The sequence below is a fragment of the Thamnophis sirtalis genome, unplaced genomic scaffold (genome assembly GCF_051295495.1).
Source record: "Thamnophis sirtalis isolate CommonGarterSnake01/CBP01778 unplaced genomic scaffold, rThaSir2_p1.2 scaffold_2, whole genome shotgun sequence".
NCBI lineage: Eukaryota > Metazoa > Chordata > Lepidosauria > Squamata > Natricidae > Thamnophis > Thamnophis sirtalis.
The window spans coordinates 164467962-164486942 of NW_028261382.1; positions in this window are offsets into that span (position 1 = coordinate 164467962).

The following is an 18981-nucleotide window of genomic DNA, read 5'->3' on the forward strand; positions in this document are numbered from 1 at the left end:
AGGTCAATTAGTCTCAGATACTTGGAACTACACATCATGTAAGTTCTGAGAGCATGCACATGATTAGGAATTGTGGGGAATTATTTTTCCCCCAACTTCAGCAAATTGATACACATTCTCAAATGTGAAGAAACAAAACAATGTATCATAAATATGTAGATATTACCTGTGTAAGACGGAGCATTATATGGTGTAAAACAGGGGTGTCAAACTCAAGGTCCTGGGGCCGGATCCAGCCCGCAGGGTGCTTAGATCTGACCTGCAGGCCTCCCTGGAAACAGGCCACCACATGCACCCTTGACATGAGTGACGTATAGCTGGCCGCCCCCACCCTACCTGCTGAAGTCAAACACAACGCTGATGCGCCCCTCCATGAAATTGAGTTTGACAACCCTGTTGTAGAAAAAGAGAGGAGGGATGAAGAAGGGAGGAGGAGAAGGAGGAGGAAGAAGAAGAAAGATGAAAAGGAGGAAAAAGGAAAGAAGGGGAAAGAGGAAAGGGAGGAGGAGGAGGAGGAGAAGAGGAGGAGGAGGAGAAGAAGAAGAAGAAGAAGAAAGTTGTTCACTATAGTTCTTAGAAAATGCAGAGCAAAATTATTGTAAACGATTTCTCCTCATTTTTATATTTTAGCTGTTTCTCATATTTTTACAGCCTTTAGTGCTTGTGTTATCTTGGCAAGCTTTTTTCCTTGAACTGAAATGAAACTGCGTTTGCACTGCGGATAAGGTCATGAAGCACTGCAAAGCCTGGTTTCCTTTAACTTAGAGCAGATGGCTCGCCTTTAGAGGTACCAGTAACAGAATCTGGAACCTAAAGACATTTTCCAACCTGCCTTGTTTTCTTTAACAGCCCTCCATAATAACAAGGATGACATGCTGTTAGAAAGAGGTGATAATGGCTAATCACAACACAAAGTTTATGCAGCACTGCAAAAGAGAACAATCACGGTAAGGCTCTCTGAGGCTAAGCGTGTTTAGCATCCTGTGACTGATAAAAGGAAGTTGATAGTCCTGTAGGTCCTGGTAATGTATCACCTTGGAAGCAAACAAGACTAGATAGCACTGAGAAGTTATTAGCCTTCTCCGTGTTTATATCAAAAGGTAGACTTTATAAATCTAGGCTGCATTTTTCATCCATTGAAATTCATAACACATTTTGAAATATACTTTTCCAGCAAGCTATGTGATAAAGAAACACGGGCAGGCCGTTCTTGAAAATTATTGTGCAGTGATTTATTTGAGAATAACACTTATTGAAATGTCACTTTGAAGGATACCAATTATATTGTGTTCTTTTCTCCATAGTAGAGCTTAGCGTGGGTTTACATGTAGCAGTTATTCCACAGCTGAAGGCCACTTATTTGACTGACTGACTTTCAGAGAACCTCTGTATTTTTGCACTTCGCAAAATTTCATATAGAAAGATGTTTGAAACACATCACCAACCTTTATATTCAGCATAGGGGCATATGGTCTAGGAAAATTATATGACCCAAAATTGGATACAGCACCAAGAGGTGTTTTTTTTTTTTTTTTTTTTTTTTTTGCAGTTTCCACTATATTCTCCTTTTCCAGAAATAATTTATTATACATTCCTCTATTAGAAGTCACACAGCAAATCAGCGATTTGCAGTGTTTTCCCCTCCGGGTTTTGTGGCACCATAGTTATATCATTATCTGATAAGTTTAATCAGTCTTTTAAATTACCTTTTTAATTGTACTTAAAATTCAGGACTCAATAAAGCATATGAATATAGGTTCAGGAATTGTTTTTCTGAAGAGTAACTATTCCCTTCTAACACTGTTCATCTGGTTCTACATGTTCCTCTAGATCAGGGGTGTCAAACTCACATCGTAACGTCGGCATCAGATTCCCCCCCCCTTCATTAAACCAGGCATGACCGTGGCCGGCGCGGGACGCATCCGACCCACAGGCCAGGAGTTTGATAGCCCTGCTCTAGACTCTCCTTGTAATTAGACCTAACTATATCAAGGATCCAGCCATTTCACAGAATGGTTGCAGTTTATGTAAATATTTGCTTGGAATATTTGCTTGCTTTAGGGAGTTATCAAAAGGCTGTGATTCTGCTGGTCTGCAGATCTCTTTAATATATATTTTGATTCTCCTTCCCTTTTGTAGGATTGGTCTATCCCTCCATAGAAGAGGAGAAGAAGGGACTAATTTCCTGAACCATGCACCCAATACTTCCCTTTTCTCTGGCAATAAGCGATGCAGACTGTAGGAGCATTATCCCACATCGGCTAGGGATAGAGGAAATTCTGCTAAACAAATGCCTTCTCTTGGGTGATGGCAATAGGAATTACACCAAGCCACTGCATCAAAGTAGGAAGTACGGCTAGATGGTGTATCGAATGAGAAGGTTTCTGGGACAGGAAGTAGAAAACCTTTCAACTTTTCACTCTGTAGATTCAGTCAAGCCACTATGGCTATAGAGAAGAAAGCCAGAGCATGTGCCAGCTGCTTGAGTGTGTAGTTTTGATACTGGTGATCCTGACTTCTTCACTCAAACTAAGCCTCTGTCTCTTCCTCAGTCTAATAACTGGTTTACAAAAATACAACCAACTGACTGGATGATACCCTTGCTCATAGTTACATAAAGGAAGACAATGGGATGTTCCCAACTCCATTTCCACATAGTTGTCTTTGTCTGCTATAGTATATTGATACAAAACAAAAGGTCGTGTAGACAATAACGGTTCTATGGAATACTTAGCACTCCTGATTCCCTATGGCAACAGTAACAATAGCTGTGTCCTTGGTTTTCCATTCAGGGTGCTTAATAACAAAGATAGACATCGCACACAGTCCATCACAGACATAACATCCCTTCTAAAAATGTAACAAAGCTGGGTGAATAAAAGAGTTAGATTAGAAAATCAGGAGGGCCAAAAAAAACCCACAGCTAAACAACAATTCATAAGTGATCAAAAGAAAGGGTTTTTTTATTGCTGTGATCTGCATGTGAACAGAGAAATGGATTTAGAACAATTAATGACCTGCTGCTGCAATGGAGCTGGGCTGCTTTTATCTGTACTAGAGACCATTTTCAAGAGAGTAAAGTATCTGCCAGTGCAGTGAAAGACCAGAGTGCCTGGCGTTTATTTTGTCAAGGATGAGAGTTTTGCTTTGCAGCAGACTTCTTCTATTTAAAAACAAAACAAAACTATTCCATCCAGCTGGGCACTTAGCTCTTTAGTTAAATATACTTACAAGACAATAATGAACACTGCTAATTTACAACGGCAAGTATTTTAGGAGCTAATTGGGACCTACTGTATGAAATATTAATTTATATGAAACATTTATAGTATAATGTGTTTACCTTCTTTTTTGAGTTTCTGTCCCCTTCTTAGCAACAACTATCTCTATGGTAGTTAAATCACCCTTGTCTTTTCTCATGTCCACTTTAGATGCAAAAACCAATGCTGAAGGATAATGGAGATTTAAAAAACAAACACCTGGTTAGGAAACATGTATATATGAGCCAGATCTTGGGGCCCTTCTGCCACCTAAAAGTTTGTGTGCCAGATGTGTTCAGAAGATGTGTTGAATTAATCTGATCAAATTTAGCAGAAGATTAAGGAGAATGCATAATGAAAAGCCCACCCCCCTGGGTTTGCTGGGGCAGAAAAAAAAAGATGCAATTTTGTCTTTTGCTCACATATTCATGGAGTACATTTTTTTGGTCCAAAGCAAAAATGCTGTTCTGAACCAAATGGAAGAATCAAAAAGGACTAAAACAAAAACATAGATTGAATTACTGTGTGGTCATTATCGATCTGTTTAGAATGGCATAGCAAAAGCAGAAATGTTGGGCTTGGTGGCACACAAGATTTTAGGTTTCGGTCTTTCAAAATGATAATATATGGTTGAGATGGGGATTAAGACTTGATTACATTACCATGGGTAGATGTTCTCTCAGGATATTCCAGGATTGTCTTCTCATTTTGTCACATAAAATAAGGGATCCTTGTCACATTAAAAAAGGGATCTTTTATCAGTTGTTGCCAGCTCAGATTTCATCAAGATATTAATGAATAGGCAAAGTTCAGATTTGTAGTTTTCTGGGATCTGCTCCTACAGCTCTATAGGTTTGGGAGCTACCGGTTTTTATTTTTCTATATGACTTACACGTTTCTGGCTTTCAGAATCCACCTTTCCATTTAATATAAGAAAAACAAAGATATTCAGTAAGGAACTGGGATAAAATCCTTCATCCTTTTGTGCTCCAACACATAACTACTCAATACCTGGACACAGTATAGCATCCAGGAATGCTGCACTCTAACACTTCCTTCTGTACTTCTTATACCTCTGAATCTTGTTAATGAGAATGAGAGCCAGAAAAAAGTTTTACTAGTAATCACTCCAGTTCTGGAGATCAATAGAGCTTTTAAGAGCCGAGGTGGCGCAGTGGTTAAATGCAGCACTGCAGGCTACTTCAGCTGACTGCAGTTCTGTAGTTTCGGCTGTTCAAATCTCACCGGCTCAGGGTTGACTCAGCCTTCCATCCTTCCAAGGTGGGTAAAATGAGAACCCGGATTGTTGTTGGGGGCAATATGCTGACTCTGTAAACCGCTTAGAGAGGGCTGAAAGCCCTATGAAGCGGTATATAAGTCTAACTGCTATTGCTATTATTGCTATTTAAACTCCATTAATCGTACCTAGCCCACACTACACTCAGTAGAAAATAGAAGAATGATAGCTAACAGAACATTTTTCATTTACTGATGACACAAGGTTGTTTTTCTCTTTTTGCATGTATCCTTTTGGACATAAGCTCCTACCCCAGAATGTTAAAACAAGCTCCTCTTTCAAATTAGGAAGAACCCATGTACAAAAGATACAAACTTCTATATGTTCAACTGTTTCAGTAAGGAATGGTAGGACCGATCTCTCCTTAAAGCTGCTGCCAATCAGAATATGGAAGATTGAGAAAAATAATTTGATGTGTGCTGCCTGTATTCACATTTTCCCCTGAAACTCACTGTCATTATCATCCTCATCTATAGTTGTAGGCTCAAGAATTTAATTGTTTACCCGTAATGGACTATACTAAAAAAAATAATTCAATAGTTCAGATTTGTAAAGATTGACCTATGATAGCAATGCCTAGGCTGGAACAATGTACCTGAAAGAAACTATCACCTGCGTCTACGTGTTCTGTCCCAAATGCGATCTTAGTACATCAGTGACGTGCGGTGACGGTTACCGTTGGTGAGGTAAGACCACAGCAGCGGCGAGAAGCAACGTCCCCGGCACTGTGTCCGACAGGCGTCTCGCATTTATGGCGGACATAAACGCGAGATGCCTGTCGGACACAGTGGCGGGGACGTTGCTTCTCGCCGCCGTTGCGCTCCACCGCCTTGCCCCCCGCCTCCTCCGATGAACAATCCTGCTGCCCCAGCCTGCAGCCAGCCCACCCACCCCCGCCCGACCTGTTCCCTGCCTGGACTCACCGCTCTCCTCCTCCTCCTCCCCGCTCAGTGCTGGGCTTTAAAGGGGTCTCCCCTCCCCAGCCAGCCAGCCCACCCAGCCAATTCCTCCCCCCACCACCACTGTGTCCAACAGGCCAGGTGTCTCGCATTTATGGCGGACATAAATGCAAGACGCCTGGCCTGTTGAAACACAGCGGCGAGAACGTCCCTGCCGCTTCGGTGCTCCACCGCCTCGTCCCCCTGCCTCCTCCGACCCCACCTCTGTGAAGAAAGAAAAAAAACCACACACACAAACCTCACAATAAAAAAATACAAATTAAATTACAATAAATTTGAATCCCCCCTCCCTCAGTCCGATCCACCTTTTCCAGCTATGGAAACTCTCTCAACTCTCCTCTTGTCCGCCCAACGTAAGCGTGCTCATAAGGCATGATTTGCTGCTCCCCGATCAGGAGGCAGGAGAATCAGTCCCTCTTTTGCATATGAAAGTTTTCGGTTTTTAACTCCTCCTTAACTTTTAAAAGGCGAACAATTCCTTAGGCAAAAGAGGCCCCGAGTTCTCTGGCCTCCTCCCATAGTTAACACTGAGAGCAGACACCAAGCCACTGTGACTTTGAATCTGGTAGCAACTACCCTGGCTTTATTTTAAAAAAAATTATTTAAAATTCTTCCTTTCCCTCAGGAGACTGGTGAGGCCCCGCCTCCCCTGCCTCTAGTGACTGCACGTCCCTGTAGTACATCCATTTCTTTCTTTCAATAAGTGTGACATGCATGTAGGCAACTGTAAATTAATCAAGACAGTTCTCTCGCCGCTTGGGAAGAAATAGCAAAATTGCTACTGCTGTTTCTATTCTGGGTGCTGCAATTCTTGAGTGCCAGAAACCATAGAAATGCTCTTGTGGATTGTATTATTACATCCCCTTTTTATATGACAAATAGCCACATTACTAGGCAAAGCAGAAGCTCTGCAAGCCAGTGACCTCATTCGTCCGAAGAATATCCTTCTTCATTAACAGTTGTCAAGATCCCTTTCACAAAAAAAGGGGCAAATAAAGGCTAAATATTAGACGTCAACTCTCTCTAAATATTACAATAGTTTTATAGCAATTTAGAACAGAAGACTGAATTTTCTGCATTAATCTGACCCAAAGTTTTTCTTATGTTTTTCCGGTCTACGCACCAAAAATATCAGATTTGATCTGGAAACTTTTGCATTCAGAGCATTACTAAGCTGTAGCTCTTCAATCCCAAAAATATTTGGATGTCACAAAGTAAGTTTTAATCTTACATGCCCTCTTTTCCTTAGAGAGGAAAGCACTAGCCTTCTATCCAGCTCCCAGGTTGCCAGAAGCTTTGATCCAGCTGGTTGCTCTATAAACCAGTGTTTCTCAACCTTGGCAACTTGAAGATGTCTGGACTTCAAGTCCCAGAATTCCCCAGCCAGCATTCGCTGGCTGGGGAATTCTGGGACTTGAAGTCCAGACATCTTCAAGTTGCCAAGGTTGAGAAACACTGCTATAAACAACACAGGCGCAGAAAGTGTTTGGCAAATTACTTTGTTTATGGGCCATTTAGCTATGGCAAAGAAATGAGAAAATTTCCCCAAAGTTTTATCAGAGCAAGAAAGGCCTTCTGGCTAGGGAGAACTCTAGTGGAAAAATAGACTACTGTAGCCCTTGTAAATGGCTCCAGATTGGCAAAACCCTCTGGATGAAATCAAAAACAGGCAGGAGACACACAATATCCTCCACATTGGGCTTTAAAAAAACACACACAAAAAACCCACTAATCTTCCTGCACATGGGGACAGGTTTGAAAAAAGCTGCTTCTGAAACGTGGCCCTTATTTTTAGTGCCAAAGTTAAATATATGCTTTTGTTTGAGACTCAGCAGTGTCCTTTGGAGACTTTGTCTTAGAAGCAACTGATGAAACAGCTTGCCCAGAAATACTGTATATACTCAAGTATAAGCCTAGTTTTTCAGCCCACTTTTTGAGCTGAAAAAAGCCGCCTCGGCTTATACTTGAGTCAGTGAAAAATTTGCCCGAAATGGAGGAGAAAAAGGGGCGGGGCCATGCCGCTGGGTGACGCTCGTGAATGGCCCAGCGCCCCTGAGTTTCCCCTCCCTCTGTGTCAGTTTGTCGTGCAGCGTGCACTGCACCATCCCCCCTCCTCACGTTCTAATGTAATGCAGGGCTGTCTTACGATTCCCCTTCCTCCCCCTCCTGCCGCTCTGCAACGATGTCCCACCTCCTCCTTGTTATGGCAAGCAGCCACATAGCGATGTCCCACCTCCTCTGGTACAGTGATCCAATGATAGGAATCACTGTGCCGTGTGTCATAGGAGGCGGGACATCATCATCACAGCGGGACATCAGCATCATGAGGTGAGTGAAGTATTTCATTGAATACACCGGTATTGTGTGATAATAATTTGTTATGCAGAGCAAATTTTTACAATGGCTACTGTATATTTAATGGGCACAGGCAGGCTGTATATGTTATTCAATGGGCAATGGCATTATTGGTATCTATTTTTATTTTTGAAATTTATCGGTAGCTGCTGCATTTCCCACCCTAGGCTTATACTCGAGTCAATAACTTTTCCAGTTTTTTGTGGTAAAATTAGGTGCCTCGGCTTATATTCGGGCCGGCCTATACTCGAGTATATACGGTATATAGATTCTTTTGCAAGGCATCTTAACCCATAACCGAGTTAAGTCAGCCACAGTTTGGTTTGAAGCCAACTTGACTTCATGGGCTAACTTTAATTCTAATGTTTCAATTTAGAATCCTGGATCAAGTGCACATCTAACATATGGCAACTGCCTTTTCTGAAATGTTTTTTGAAAGTTTGTGCTACAGCTGTTTCTGCCCTCATCCCCCCCCCCTTTTAAAAGTTGTTAGCTCTTCTTAGTCATAACAATTTTTTAAAAATATCTGTTATTATCTGGCAAACAGCATTGTTAGGCAGTATACATCAGACCTGGAAGGATTTCCACCTCCACAAATGTTTTGTACTAACTGAATAGCAACATTTTCAAAAAATAAATGTAACAAATGCCTTCAAATATGAAACTTTCTGCAGAGAATTGTGTTCATATGAAAAGCATTTTCCCCTATTTGCACTGCCTATGCCAGATGGGAGATAGATTAACAGCTGGAGAATGCAAAATATATATAATCTGTGATGATCATTGCCTTACAGTGGATGGCCGCTGCATTATTATGATGGCCATTACTCTGGGAAAACGGAATGAGAAGTCCGTCTAATATCCCTGCATATTTAAGATCTACCTAATCTTTCCACTGTCTTCAAAAGGGGAAATCCAACTCTAAGCTTCTGTTAGAGGTTTAGAGGTTTTATTCAACTTGTATGCCGCCCTATTCCCGAGGGACTCAGGGCGGCTAACAAAACCGGAAGGGAGGGGAACAATACAAAAGGAAAGAAAACAAAGACAAACAACAATACAGAATCAATTTAAAAGGTCTCAGCAAGCACACCAGTGGAAATCATTTTTGTAACAGACTAGGAGAGAGCAATCTGCTCTCTCTAACCTGACTCATTTTAAAGAAGCTGGTCAAAAGAAAAAGCAGGGAAGGAGAAAAATCACATAGCAAGACAATTTGGTTTATTTTTTACTTATGAAAAGGCAATTAAAGGAAATCAGGAATATATGTTTAATGATTGTTCAAAGTTAAGATGAACTTAAGAAAAGCTACTTATGATCCAGTGTTGAAGTTTCAACATTGAATGCACACACACATGCACGCACTCCACTTAACAACTGTAGAGTTATTTAATGACCACCACCACAAAAAAATCATAAAATTAGACGATGTTCCGCTTTATGACCACCACAACTTACAAACGTTAATTGCCAGGCTCAGTTATGATCATAACTCAAGGTCTAATTACACACAGTATGCATTCTTTATACATGTCACTTTCTATTAAATGCCATTATTTTTTTGATCCCAATCTTTCACCTAGGGAGACAATCCAAGGGTCGAGAAGGGACAAGAATTTGGTAGGAAACCTGTAGCTCTATTGTATTATTTAAAGGTATCCCAAAAGAGCCAATAGCACATTCTTTTGCATTTTGCACTCCAAAGTATGCAATCAATGCTTTCCTTCACTGTGTCATTTTTACTTCATTGCTGCTTAGAATTCTTCCTGGAAGCTGATTTTTGAGCAACAATAGTTCAGTACTCCATGCCACAGGCTTTTCAAAATGGATTCAGGAGCCGAGATTGAATCATCTAAATTGGCCAGCCAGTCACCCTCTTGTTTTCAACCCACACACAATTTCCTACAGTCCTTATGACATTAAATAGAATATAGTTGTGTTATTAACTCAGTAGTGACAGTGAAGTAGAGTTGGCCAGTGTTTTGTTAGTAATAGCCTTAGTGAAGAACAAACAGTTTCTAGTGGCATCACAAGCACTTAAAGAAAAGACATTTACTGGCGGTGGGAGAGAAATTATAAACCCCAGTAACCTTACTTCATATGCTGCATATTTTTGTAAATAGTGGACTCTAATGCGCTAACCACTTAAATAATGGTGGGTAGGTATTTTGCTGTAATAAAACCAGAAAAAGGGTGAATAGCTGGATAGGCTGGGTATTCTAGCTACCAACCAACTACTCCTCCATGGTCATTAAAGAAAGGACGTTAACGAGTATTGTTGAATTTCAGCAATACAAACTATTCACCCGTGTCCTGACTTAATTGCATTCTTAGTCCCCAACCAGAGTAGCAATCTCACTTTCTGTACAGCAAATGGCAATTTCTGTATAGCGGCTTGATTATTATGCTTTCCCATTCAACATGAAAGCAGTGCTACTATGCACAGTGCATTCAGAAATCTTGCTATATCTTTGGTCAGCTGGACTTCTAGATAGCCTGCTCTTAAAAAGTCTAAAGAGAACAAGACACATTGTGCTAACAAAAAGTTATAGTGGAGAAAAGAAATTCTGTTCAGCACTTGACAGGAAGGGGGGCTAAAAGCATATTTCTCAGTTCCCCATTTCCATTTCATTTGTGCAAGACTAATTTTATATTCACCTCGCAGCACTGACAATAGAGAATGATTGCTTGGGGAAATTATCTTTTTAGTTGATAGGGAATGAGCGCTGATAATTAGATATCGATAATCTTTGTGTTTCTTTAGGCTTGGATGATGGCTTTCTCAATTAATGAAAAAAAAAACAAGGGGCGCAATGTGGTCTCTCTCTCTTGGCTACGCATTTTATGCTTCTATTATGTAGAATAATTTATGATCCACATTGTCTGGGTTCATACATTAAATGTATGCCTTAGTGCAAAGTACAGACCTACAGTACTGTAGTTTGGTGCTGATTTTACCTTATAGAGCAAGCCTATGCTCTTTTAACTAGGAGGGCATTCCATTAAGCTCCATAAGCACAAGATTGCCAAGAGGGGAAATATTCCAAGGTCAACATTGCTGGTTATAGTAGAGATAGGTAAGCTGATGCAATCCTACACTTATATAGGTGGAAAGGCTATTGACTAGCCTCAGGTTTCATGCAGGAGACTAATTTAAGGCTTCCCTGAAGAAGGTCTGTCTAGCCATTGCACAGATACATTCATTGGGAGCCTACCATTTCTGCATAATTAGGTCTACTGTCAAACTGTTCTTATTTGGGACTTCAGCTTCCAACTATGGCACCTAGCGTAGCCAATGCAAACAATTATAAAAGTTTGTGTGTTCAAATTTGTTCTGGGCTGGGAGTAGTGAATATGGTAGCATTTACAAATGAAGTTGCTTTGTCAATTATTTACAATTCAACTTATCTCTCTAAAATTATAATCCAAAAGGATCACCAAAAGCAATGCTATTGCATTCTTATTTCAACTAACTCCCTTAAGATATTATCTTTTTCTGCTTCTGATCCTGATTGTTGTTGTTTTTTGTTTATTCTTTCCTATTCTCAAATTCTGATAAATAGTTGATTTAAAAACATAGGCTTATCTGGAATGATCTTCTAAATATTAGCTTTTCTTGATGAAACATGAGCTCGTTATCTCAAATGATGAACTAGACAGTTATGCCTTTCTTAGGTAATAAAACTATTGATTTAAGCATAAGGTTAAAGATGTGTTTATTAGAAATATTTGCTGGTCCTTCTGCAGTATAAAGTGTTAACAAGAATCCATTTTGTTAGTGCTTAACTTATTCTGTGTTAAAACATTATAAACATCAGATCAAAAACTCTTTCAGATTTCTAAAAACAACCCTTCAATTAATTTTAGTCAAATATATTATTTCTTTTTAATGTATATTTACTGAGAATTTTACACAAAAGGCAAATCTAAACAGAAAAGAAAGACAATAGAAGAGATGAAAGACAAGAAAAAATCCATAGTTATGAAACATAAGATAATCTTTTCTTCAACAGTTAACAGACCTATTATTTTCCCTCTCTCTTGAGTCTTCCCCACATCCCTTCAACCGTTTTACTTAACTCTCATCCATTTCAATCATTAAATCCATAAATCATTTTACTTTTTTCTTCTTTTAGTAAACAATCTGTAACAAGTTCTAAGTATTGACAAAATTAGCTATTGAAATTACTTATATATTATAATAGCATGTAAATGTCAAACTTATCTATTAGTTTAAAATATCAATTATTTTGAAATTATGTCAAGAACCTACTACTCTTAATTATATTAAAACAATTATAGTATAATTAGTAAAATCCAGTAGCACTCTGAATTATCAAAACGTATAGGGCAGTATATAAATATGGATATTTACCTCCTCTGTTTTTTGGGTGAGATTATTTATTTATTTAAATGATTTATGTGGATACCCACTTCACTGAATTATGCAATCTATCATTTGGTGGAAATTATTCAGGTTCACAGTCAACAGTATAGACCATTTACATATCCCACACCTCTAATATCAGTGCAAGCATTTCTTATAAATAGTAAAGATTAATAATCAATAAAGCATTGATCAATAAATGTATTAAATGTATCATTTCCTACTGAAAGCTAGATGTTGAATCATTTCCTAAGCATTCTTTTATTGTATTCAGAAAGCAACTTTCAATTACATATATGTGTAGTGCATTTCATAATTCAAATTTACTCATTTTGCCAAAATCTTTCTCTAAATCAAATGATCTGTAATTAATTCTGCATCTTAGATCAATACATTCCTCAGACTTGCTGAAAAACACATTTAATTTGTATGCTTCCTGCCCATCAACTGACAATGCACATGTTCCCAGATCTACTTTTGCCATTAAAAAAAAAAAGATCGTCCACATTCAGAAACCTCTCACCCTTCTATTCTTCACTATTCTCTAAATCTTACACAATAAGCTGTTCAAATTATTTTACTATGTATACTCAGTAGGCCTGTCCTAAGTCAGGTATTCAAAACAGATCTTTCTGAAACATACCGGTAAATATGTTAATCCTTTTGTTCACAATCAAGCTTAGGTCTTTACTTTCATGCGCAGATTTACCAACTCTACGGGAATGGACCATGTTCATCTATGACATTTCCCCCTTTTCCAATCCCTAGAAGATAGATGCTGAATACTAAGACTTTAAGGATACCTGTTGAAGTAATTTTTTAAAAATCAAATTATTATTTTTTAAGCTACATAAACAAGTATATAGAATTATACATTTTCATATTTATCATTCTATTCAATAACATTTGGGGGGGGCAGAACAACTACTGTATATAGGAGATTTAATACATAGTACTATGAGATATCACTCAAAGCTAAGATCATCAAACAAAGGCTATCATACTTTGGTCATGCAAGATAACCCATTTGAAAAGCCATTCATACTGGGAGTGATCAGTGGTAAAAAGAGAAGGGGTCTCCCTAGTAGCTGTTGGCTGGACACTATAAAGGATGACACTGAGAATGACCCTGGTGGAACTGAAGGAGGCAATGCAATACAGAGGGGCATGGAGAATGCTGATCCATAGAATGGCTGACAGTCAAACATGATTAAATGGTGATGATATTGCCACTATGAGATTTTTCTTGATGTAGTTATCACATTTGAATTTGAATTTCCTTTATTTGTATGCCGCCCTTTTCCCTGGGGGGACTCAGGGCGGCTCACAATTCAAAAAGGGAGGGGGGGGAAGACAAACAGTATTCCAATATGGAAACAATACAACATATTAAAAGAGAGCACAACAGTCACACAATTCGGGTGGGGTTGGAATCTTAACCCCAGGCCAGCCGGGACAGCCAGATCTTCAAAGCGGCGCGGAAGGATTGGAGGGTGGTGAGGGTCTGAATCTCCACGGGGAGTTCGTTCCAGAGGGTTGCATTGCATTTCTTTACAATAAAATATTAAATAGAGATGAATATGTTGATATTCCACAAGCAATTAAGCATGGAAAAACAAAGGGAAGAAAGGTTCATAGATGAAGCCTTCCCATCACTACTGTTAATTAAAATTGGCCCTTGTAAAATATCACTTCTATCACTTGTATTGTGCCAGTACTCTTTTAGCACTCAGGATGTGGTCCAAACTTTCCCTTCTATTTCTATATAATGTTTCCTTCCATTGGATCCAACCCAAAGCAACATTATCCTGTTATAGTATTTCTACAACAGCTTTTTTGAAAGAAAAGCAAGAAGACAAAGCAGAAAAACAGACTAATGCTATTCAAATGCCGTATCCACCTAGCTTCTGTATGGTATTGGGCCTTACAATGCTATGAACAAGTAATAACAATTCCTGAATTCAGAATCAAAATCTACTTTAAGGCGCCAAAATGAGCTTCCATTTTGGTTGCTCAAAAAAAGAAGAGAGCAAGAAAGGTGAGTGTGTAAGACTGGGAAGCAGGGAGGTTTTGTGACAGGCCTCCCTGATTATAAATAGCTAAAATATGGCTGATAGGGCAGCTGAATAATCTGAATTTGGTGGTTAGTTATTTGATGAAAGTTGACAGTACCTGGAGAAGCTCTCCAATTAAAATGAATAATTAAATAGAAAAAAATATCTTAGAAGTCTTATCTTGTGTAACAACACACAGCTAAATTAAATGGGATTAAGGCACAAAATACAGAGCTAATCAGTAAAATGGGATAAGTACATCATAATTTATATATATAATAGTTGAATACATTAGTTACATGTCTGGTGGTATACTTTCCCCCCACATACTGAAGCTATGATGAAATTTAACATAAAAAGAGGGAATCATTCTTTGGAGAAAGAGGGCTACCTTAATATACTTTATTTTATAGATTAACATTCGGCATATATTTACTGTGAATTGATGATAATTAAAATGTGGGAAACTGGCACTAACCATATATGTTTAAGATTGTACCACTATCTTATGAATGAATCATTTTCATTTTTCTTCCATTTGTAGTTAAAGCAAAAAGCTTTCCAAGTTTTGATGAAAGTTTCAGGACAGGCTTACATTGATTATAAACCTTCTGCAACTTTCTGATAAGGATGCCTGGAGGCAATTAAAACAATATCAGCTCCTGAATTTTTGCTGAGATAATCGTTTAAATATTTTTTAAATCTTTCAGCTAACCTAAATCTCTAAGAATCCAGAACCAGAGTTGCAGTGATACACCGATACAGAAATGAGGTTTATATACTTCAAAATCTGTTTGAAAAAGGTGATTCAAGAGTATATGGACGAATACTTTTTAAAGCAAGAGAGACTCATGAAGAAACCTAGGTATAGTTATAAATATTTATTCCTGGGGGATTTCAATTCTCAGGCTAGGAAGATTAGCAATGGTGCTGCAAAGCTACAGCCAATGATCTTGCAGAGAATTGAAGTAAATGGATTTGAAATTTGAATTCTCAGTCCTGCTCAGTAAGCCAGAAAGGTTCGTACTAAATAATTGTGAGTTGTGTTTTGAGGAATGAACAGCAGAAGTTGCTTAGACCAACATATCCCTTCTACACAAACAATGAGTATAATAGATATTGGAACTAACTCTATAGAATGCTAAAATGTAACATTTTTCTAAAGGTTGAAAATCTCAATGTGACTCTGATTTTCTTTACAATAACGAAGTAATTTGCCTTTTTCCAGCATTTCTTTTCCAGGGAATTTTAAAAAAATTCCCTAAATAGTCCAAAACCTTTGAATTTTCTGGTATCCCTGGGAAATCCTGCCCCCCCCCTTCCCCAGGTCTGAATCTGCACCTAAGTTTCTTTTTCAATATCAACCAAGACAGCTAAGTGCTGTCCTGCCCCTTTCTGATCTTAGAAAGTGTTCTACAAACTGAAGCGAATACATTCCGAGAAGTTTTGCAAACTATTTACCACAAAGTCAACATGGATTTCATGTGGTCTAATTTTAAACCAAAAATACTTTGCTGCTGTTAAAATGGCTTTTATGTAAAACCTTCATTTTAAATAGCTCTAATTATACCAGACAGAGAGAAGCTTTTAGCCAATGGTTGTTTCTAAACAGAGGAGGGTTTTAAGATGCATCTCTTTCTAAACAGAAGTATTGTAAGGAAGCTTCAATTTGTTGCTTTATAAAACCTCAAGATCCAAAGTTTCCTTTTTTCTCTCTGAGATACTGAGTACCAATCATCCATTATTCTCAATAGTCCATTTTAATAGGCACTGTAAAGTCTTTTATCTGGATGCATAATGAGAACATCCCTTCCAAAGCTACTTTGTTAGCATTTAATAAGAATGCCCAGTTCAAGGCTGGCTAAATTTAAGAAGCAGATTCCGACAGATATTAGCAACTCTTAAATAACCTTAAAATAAACAGAAATAAGCCTTTCACAGAAGCTACTTGGAAGAAGAAACTTATGAAGCACAAATACATGTTTTTACTTCTTTGCTTCAAGTAGCTAACATGAAAATAATATATACAACACAAATTTGAATGGTTTCAAATGAGCCTTCCCAAGGACCTTCATAATATAAAAAACAGAAGTACTTTAAATGTAATTATTCCGAAGATGGCCATGCCTCTCTATACCAGTATTTCTCAACTTTGGTAAAGGTTAAAGATGTGCATTTCAACTACCAGAATTCCCTAGTCAAGATGGGTGTTGACATCCATAGATCTTTAAGTTGCCACAGTTGAGAAAAGCTGCTCTATACCCTTGTTTCCCACTCCTGCTACTCCATATGCAAACTCTGGCTCCCACCACCACCACCACAACAGCATGAGGGCTTACCTTTTGGAAAGACAGACCAAAGACAGGACTGGAAACCAATGGCTTTTAAGAGCATATTCTGTATTATTGCAACATGGAAGTTGGCAGCCAAGTGTGAAGATCTGACAAGAATCCAACAATGATCAAAGATAAGGTTGTTGTTTTTAATTTTTATTCCTCACCATTATCATCAGGATACACACCCAAACCGTGATGTGAATTCCTTCCCCTCCCCCACCTTCCATCTCCTGACACAATAAAGATTCTAATATATGTTGTATAAGAATTGGGACTGGCAAGACAGGAATCAGCAGATTCTGGCTAAGCAGAACTATTATGTAAGCGCAACTAAGTTGCCTCCAAAAGTCATCAGAAGACTAGCTAAGTATCCATTAACTTAGGAAAAAAGAGAGGAAAAACACTATAATTTAAACCCCAGAGCATATTTAGACAGATACTCTGATTTATTTCCACTAAAGGAAGAATCAACTGTTGAGTATAAGGCTCATACTCATTTGCAATGAAGTTTCTAAGCTAGATAATTCATATCTGAGAGTTTCCTTTTAAGTCTAGTCAAAGGCTGAATTAGGGATTAAATGCATGGAGAATTCTAGTTTACTGCTAAATTTAGGATTATATTGTGGCTATAGAGCTTCTAGCAAATCTTTTAACAATGCCTTGCTCCATGATCAGAATAAAGTGATAGTAATGCAGCTAACCTCTAGCAGTTGGGATGCAACTCACCAAACTAGTAGTCCACACACTATGGCTGCCCAAAGAACCTTCAGACATATTGGAGGAGCTGTCAGTTCTCAAGTGCTAAAGATCTACCTCTGACAAATATCTTGAGAATCCAGTCAATCTGCCTCCCTCCCTCAGCACTTGTAAGTCCCTGAGACAACCATCTGAACTTCTGTTCAATTTCTAATTGGGAGTATAAATAGAAGTTTGTACAATAACTGCTGTGAAGAATATTAGAAGCCACTTATTTATTTTTTCCCCTCTTTTCCCTCAACTTTTTCTTTCTTGCATTTTTGTCTTTTCTCTCTTTCTTTCTCTTCCTTATAATTAGTTTGTGTTAGTGTTCCTGATTAAGTAAAATTACATACAAAAAAGAAGAATAAATAAAAGTGAATCAAACATTCACAGGAAACACAAATTTTCATTTGTATGACTTGTAAAAACATGTTCCAGTGCAGAATCCTTATGTTCAAATTCTGATGGAACAACTATGGCCTTAAAAAAAAAACTATTCTACATTCTCTTACAGACCCTTTTCCATTTATCCTCTTAAAAGGTCAGCATTCAGTGACAATCGTGCCTCATTCTCATCAGAATGCTTTGAAAACCACTAATGTTTAGGGATTTTTTCACAAAGTTTCTTTATACATACATAAACATCAATGTTTCCTTAAGGCATTTAATAATTTCCTCTCAGCTACAAACAAGGGCATTTTTGTTATATAAACCCAAATAAATATCAGGAAGAAGGGCAATATTACTCTGTTAATATTGTGTTAATAAATGCCAGATCTATCCATTAATTTATCTAAATTTTTTCTGCTGCCATGTGACCTAATGACTATGTGTCATAATAACAAGCTCTCCATTTGTCATCTTGAACTTGTTAATAAGCAATTTCGGCAGATGGCCGTGAGTTCCAGTAGAAAACAGAAGAAACTTCTTTCATATTCTGTCTCCATAGTGTTCTTTTGTAACCTTCTGCTTTGTCTTTTATTTTTCTTCTAAAATAACACTCTGTCCTGATTAGAAAAATGGGCCAAGATCTGGATCATTTCAACTAACCTTTTCTGTTTTTTTCAGTGCTCTGACATTTTTTTTTGTTCCCTTTCCAAATATGGCCTTGGTTCAATCTATTTTCCTCACAAATGCTGGTATACAGCCAAAAAAGTGCCAAAAAGTGAATTATGGGCTCTTCCTCATATCTGTATTAAGGGCTGTCCTCCACTCTTGCTGTATGCAGAAAAGTCAGTGAACTCTAGCAAAATTTTCAGCAGAAAGGATGACAGGTCTATCACCTAGGCTAGAAGAGCAACTCCATTTGTATAGCTGTGATGGCTCAGAGATCTTCATGGGGCATCTAACTGACAGGTAGAAACTTCTTGATTTGAAGAGGTTCTTTCAGATTATGTTAATGGGCATCCAAGCATTCAGGTCACACAGAACATTCAGAAAAGACATTTGATTTGATTTCAAGAACATTTTCAATAGCATTCCTCTTTAGTTGGGCAGACTTGGAAACAACAAAAAGAGAACTGTAAAGTTATTAATTCTTCCTTCCCAGAATGTAGCTTTTTAAGATTCCCCTACGCAATTCAGTGGGGATAGTAATA